The 6,612-nt window shown below is 35.3% G+C and overlaps 1 non-coding gene across 1 annotated transcript; it reads left to right on the top strand.

Annotated features, from left to right (window-relative positions):
• Nucleotides 1-1,040: 1,040 nt before the first annotated feature.
• Nucleotides 1,041-1,204, top strand: LOC111723352. Its single transcript, XR_002771916.1, has one exon. It is a non-coding gene; the product is annotated as a U1 spliceosomal RNA (small nuclear RNA).
• The last annotated feature ends 5,408 nt before the right edge of the window (nt 1,205-6,612 follow it).

The raw sequence follows: 6,612 nt of genomic DNA, 5'->3' as shown, positions 1-6,612 counted from the left end.
CAAGGCATATCACAGCCTTCTTACACGTAAGGACACTAAACAGCACTTCAGCTCTATGTTAAAGGATGTTTTAAACAGAAAAATCATCAACATAATCACCCCAAATGCAAAAGATGAAGCAGCAAATAGATTGTAGGAAGCAGCTATATTATAGCATTCTCGAGTGCTGAAACAAGAAGGCCGGGCACTGTTTCTTCAACTTTGACCGAGAACATGTGAGCTGAGTGACTTACATTTTTGTCCATTCGGCAGATGTCTGGGGATCACGGCCAAAGCATTGAGTAATAAATACATTTTGTAAGTAGTCTAATTTGCAAATACAGAATCTGCAAATAAGAAAGATCAACTATATTATGCTGTCCCTTCTATTCTAATTTTGGGATATTTTATAAAGGTAGAGTTAGTTTATGAGTCCCAGGAGAAAGATAGAAATCAGTATGAAATATATTAAACTCTGGTCCACCTACTCTACATCTCATTAGGGATCCTACCATTCAGTATCAACCGTTTGTAATTTTCTGATATTTTATAGGTCCTTTCCTTTCAGAAATAGTTAGAATATCTCAGATAATTAAATATGATGTAGTATCTGATTTGGAAGATTGGTGGTTTTCTCTTATGAACAACTTGCTTATTTTGTAAATATGAAGTTAAATATTTAGAGGCTCACGTGAGAATGCTATAAATTATGTCAACATTTTTTACTTTGTAACATATTATAGAAAACATTCTTTAAATAATAAACGTTGAATTTCAGAGCTGTTAAGAAAAGTATCCTAAGCAGTACTACTGGGAAAGAATGTTTCCAGTGTAAAAATAGCCACATCTCCCAGCCCAGTAACTATAATTCCCATCCTGAAACCAGTTGTCCCTTAGTATACACATCGTTAGTCATATTTCTTGCATTAAAATGTACTAAACAATTTTTTTTAAAAAAGAAAAATGAGAATTAAAATATGAGAAAAAATCCTTAGTTGGTGGTTTTTTTTTTTTTTTTCATCTTTACTACTCTTCGAATTTACTTAAGAAATTAGTTTTCCATACTTACCTGGCAGGGGAGATACCATGATCACGAGGGTGGTTTTCCTAGAGTGAGGCTTATCCATTGCACTCCGGATGTGCTGACCCCTGCAATTTCCCCAAATGTGGGAAACTCGACTGCATAATTTGTGGTAGTGGGGGACTGCGTTCGTGCTTTCTCCTGGTGGGGGGAGGGGGGATTAATTTTCCTATGCAGATCTTCTTAAGTACAAGTACCACTGGATTTTCTGCCAACACTGAAGAGTTAGTGTTTCCCAAACGCATTCTGTAGAACTTTCTCAGGCTAAGTACTCTTTTCTCTCCGGACTTCAGTGGTCAGAGTAAATGCTATCAGCTCTGTATATGATGTCCCCTTGGATAGTGAAAATAAATATTCAATATTCCCAAGTGTCTTATATTCAACAGATTGTGCTCTGTGGAATCCAGTGTCTCCCAGGGTTGTTTTTGTTGTTGTTGTTGTTGTTGTTGTTTTGTTTTGTTTTTTGTTTTAAGCAAAAATATATATTTAAAAAAGCATGGGCAATGATTAAAGTCCCAGATCATGGAAGCAGACTGTCTGACTTTGAATCATAACTTGATTGCTCACTATTACTATGAACCAGGACAAATTGTTTAACTTCCCTTTCTTCATTTATTAAAAAAAAAAAGAAAAAGAAAAAGAAAAAAAAAATGGCAGTGATACCAACCTAGAGTTTTCTAAGTATCCTCTGAGAACAATGCTTAGGTATATTACCACAAAAACTACTACAAAACAAAACTGATCTTCTGGAAATGTCAGCCTGGGACATTCAGTGAATTTAATAATTCCTGTTTTGTTTATATTTCTTTCAAAATCGAATTACCTAAATCTTTTCCTAGACCTTAGATGCTATTTGCTTTTGTGGATGAAGCCGGTAACCTGAGAGAAAACAAATGACTTACCCAAGGTCATTTAACTCCTTTGCGGCATAATTAGGTTAAGAAGTCAGGTTTACTAATTGCTAATTGAATAGTATTTTCTCTTCACTTGGCTACCTCTAATATACTTAGATATGCACAGATTGATTCTCTTTCAATCTAGGATAAAAGACACTCTGCAAAGGGAAGGGAGTGAGGAAATCAATTTCCTATTACATTAGTCATTAATGCTACCAAATATCATGCTCTTTCATCACGACTTCTTTCTTATCTTTGAAATACTGCAAGGTTATGGTCCACTATGTCACGAAGATTATTTTCTACTCAAAATAACAGTCCACAAAACCTCACATTTTCCAGGTTGTACTTCTTCCCATGGTGTACTACTTATTAATTATAATTTAAAATATATTTTCTTTGTAGGTTATTCTTATGCTTTCTGCAGCTGGTCAGTTTTAATTTTAACAAGCGCCCAAGCATATTCTACTTTCAGCATTTATATTTTGTCATGTATTCAGTTATTTGGTTAAGTAATATGCTATGTGATGCAGATAATCCTAGCTGTTTATAATAAACCAAATTTAGAAATTGCTAACATTTTCAACATGAAGAGTATTGGTTAAATACACGATGGCATAAAATGCGATACAATTTAGACAAGAAGTGGGAAAATTATATTACAGAAATTATTGTATGATTTAATTTTGAATCTAAATAGGTAGAAAATCTACATTATATAGAGAAAGAAGTTAACAGTGCTGGTCTCGAGGTGACGGGACTGTGAATAGATTTTATTTTATTCTTTTGCTCTTGTATATGTATTACCTTGATCATAAAGGTTATGTCTCTTTAAAAATTGAAATGTCTCAATAATTTATATTTTACTATTTCCCCATGTGGAGAAATCAGAGGTGTGAAAATCAAGTCTTTTTAATTTTTAATTACTTTAAAAATGTGATTAGAAAATTTGACTTTGAAAATGTGATTTTACTATTGAAATCTCTGAGAAAAACAGGGATAGGGACAGAATTTGTTTCTTACCATTTGTTAAATATGTAATTGTAAAATTAGAATTCAGAATGATTTTTATCTAAGTTAAAATCACCATCATTCATTTTAGTATCATCTTACATAATTAACAAAGAATTTATTTATGCTTTCATTATGTTTTCAAGTAAACATCTCCAAAAACCCAATTGTTGGATATAGGGTAATATTCTTAATGGATAAGTTAGCACATGATATTGCAAAAATCTTTAAAAAGGCACTTGTGAATTAAGCATGACTTTTTTTATATTTCATTCAATTTAAGGTATATTATGCACAATAACTTTCCCCTTATTCTTCCAGTATCAATCTGCATCTGCAAATAACGTCCTGCCTATTCTACGTCAACATATCCAAAAGAAAGAAAATGGTACCTGGTTTTCTTTAACTACTAACGTTTTCATAATCATTTTATTTAATGCAAGCCTTTGTAATAGGGGAAAATAATCATTACTTCGGCTTCCATTCAATAAACAGGCCATTTTTGCAAGAGATATATTGTTACAAATTCTGTAAGCAAAGGATGTTACAAAATCAGAGAGGATAATAGCCATGGCAGTGCCCACATAGTTGGTGAGCACCTAGGGAAATAAAATTATCAATGATAGAGTGCCTTATTTTGCCTGCAAAGGAACAGATTATTTTGTAGCAATTTAAACAAGTCTAAATACAATAAAAGATTAATACAGCTGTTGTAGCTGAATTTCTCTACTAGAACGTAACAGAACTCAGTTACAAATTAAAAGATATCCTTTATCCTCCAATGTTTTCTTTATATCCAAACTACCTTTATTCTACCTAGTATTTCTTATTATTATCTAATAAAATAGGAAAGGAAATACTCTTGCATATAGGCTACAATGAATACTTTTTCTAAAAATGAGGTCTCTCAAACTATTTGGGAATGGAATGAAAGGGCAGAGATAATCTTATTAGTGTTGGTGGGAGTTTAAACATAAGGTGCCAGATTGTTCTACCTAAATGTAATCCATCTTCCTGGGAAACGCTGACCTTTGGAAAGGGCACTTTCCTTAGAGTTGCCTAACTTCACAGAGAGAAGACAATTCTCTCTATAAATACTCCTGTGTTACAAATTATTGAAATCGCCAACCTATTTTTATTTCTATCATGATCTGATGCATGTCATAACTTGTTAAAAATCTTTTATCTGCCCTTCAAATTTCCTACTATCAATTATATTAGGGCAAATACTCGATCTCCAACTCTCACTCTACATACAAGCGTGACCTATTAAGTCATCACTCTAATGATACCTTAATGTATAAAACCTCCTAAACAGAATTAGATAATCTCCTTCTGCTCCAGGTTTTTTTCTGCTTGAACGCATTTCAGACAGAATGACTTCTCAACAACAAACATGGGGTAGATGTTTGTCTTATACAAAATCTTTAACCTCTGAGTGTGTTCAAGAGCATTTTTAGTCTCTCTACATGACATTCCTTCATAAAATACCATTTTCTTTCAAACTAATGTGGCTCAAGTTTATATCGCTTAAATTCAAATTCAATGGCACAACAGCAATACATTTGATAAAACAATGCTTAACAAATATTTTCACTTCAAAATAAATTATTCACAGCTTCCGAATAGAAGCAAGAAAGGAGACAGCACTGAAACTGAATCCCCATCACCTGCACTCATCCTCCTCCGAAGTCATTTGCCTCCATTCTAACTGAGCAGGGCTGGCCAGGCTGCCCATTCAGTTCAGCCATCTACAGAACTTCTTTCACAGCACTTATCTTATAATATTGCTCCAGTTTTTACATTGATGAGCATTTCCTGTCTTCAATCTAATGGCAGTTTTCCAGTTTTCACACTGGACTATTTTCATCTTAATTCTCAGTTTCTGCTTCCATATAATTTTTACCACCAGAATAAAGGTAATAATTAGGCTTCAATTTTCAGCCTAACGGTTGACAGGCGACAATTGCCTATGAGGAAGGATTTGAGGCTAGATCTACAAATCCTAATTCCTTTAACGATCACCTCCCCTAAGTATTCTCATACCAAAAGTTGCTCTTCCCATTTGCACTCCACAGCAACTTGCATAGACTCTACTGTGATCAGTAACGCATTGTACTCTAGTTGCATTTGTGTGACAATCTAGCTCATTAGATAAGGGCTCAGCCCGCATGCATACTGGTCATCTCTCAGTAACCACTGCCTAGTACTCAGAAGCCACTCAAAAAGTACCTTGATATTTGAATGAACTGAAAAATAAATGAACATATGCCAAATCCAGCTTTTAGGTGTCATGTTCCAAAGTTTGGACTATTTGACGAAGAAATTTGATCTGGAATTTCTTTTTTTAACTGCATGGTATTAAATTGATCATCAAGAATTAGATTAATTTGACATAAAATGGATACAATCTGAAAATATCCCCTAAATGTGTGATATTTCTGTTAAGAAAAACTTTTTTTAAATGCAGATATTATTAGCTACCACCAATACAAGTTTCTGAGAGGAGTAAGCAAACCCAAATTGGCCCAATGGATACTATTTTATCAATTACTACATTTTTTATAATTTGAAAAATTACATTTTGTTATTTCATATTATATGTTACCCTTTGTATATATCTTATAGAGACTAAGACACCATATCTGACAACATGACGGCTCATAAAATACCTAGCCAGCCTGTCTACACCAGGAGCTATCCTCACTGTATTGCCCCATTTGTCTTTTAAAAAAGAAATTAGTGAATAAAAATCTACTGTGAGGACTTGGTAATTGTTGGGTGATAATTGGGTTGAAAACAAATGAGTAGAGGACATCGCTGACATGCTTTGTATTTGATCAAAGGGAAAAAATAAAGTGAGATAAAACATAAACCAAACTAATCCACTGTATGGTCTCTGTGCAACTCTTACTCATCCTTCAAAGGGTTTCCAGACTCCCAAGGCTGGAAACCTTTTAGGCTTCCACTAAAACAGCAAAAACAAACAATCAAAACACCTAATGGTTTTTTAATTATAAAATAACAATGTTTTATATTTTGTGTTATCAACTTGAAGCCACTAGTAGAACAAAGTGACTGCAGCACTCACACGCTCACATACACAACCCAACACAGAGTGACCGCAGCACTCACACGCTCACATGCACAAGGCAGCACAGAGTGACCGCAGCACTCACACGCTCACATACACAACACAACAGAGGACCGCAGCACTCACACACTCACATGCACAAGGCAGCACAGAGTGACCACAGCACTCACATGCTCACATACACAACACAACAGAGGACCGCAGCACTCACACACTCACATACACAAGACAACAGAGGACCGCAGCACTCACACGCTCACATGCACAAGGCAGCACAGAGTGTCCACAGCACTCACGCGCTCACATGCACAACCCAACACAGAGTGTCCACAGCACTCACGCGCTCACATGCACAAGGCAAAACAGAGTGACCGCAGCACTCACACGCTCACATGCACAAGGCAAAACAGAGTGACCGCAGCACTCACACACTCACATGCACAAGGCAAAACAGAGTGACTGCAGCACTCACACGCTCACATACACAATACAACAGAGGACTGCAGCACTCACACACTCACATGCACAAGGCAGCACAGAGTGACCGCAGC

This window comes from Otolemur garnettii, unplaced genomic scaffold (genome assembly GCF_000181295.1).
Source record: "Otolemur garnettii isolate 467f Iridium unplaced genomic scaffold, OtoGar3 scaffold00010, whole genome shotgun sequence".
NCBI classification, from domain to species: Eukaryota; Metazoa; Chordata; class Mammalia; order Primates; family Galagidae; genus Otolemur; species Otolemur garnettii.
The sequence above is the reverse complement of the archived record's forward strand: the minus strand, read 5'-3'. Positions and strand labels throughout refer to the sequence as shown.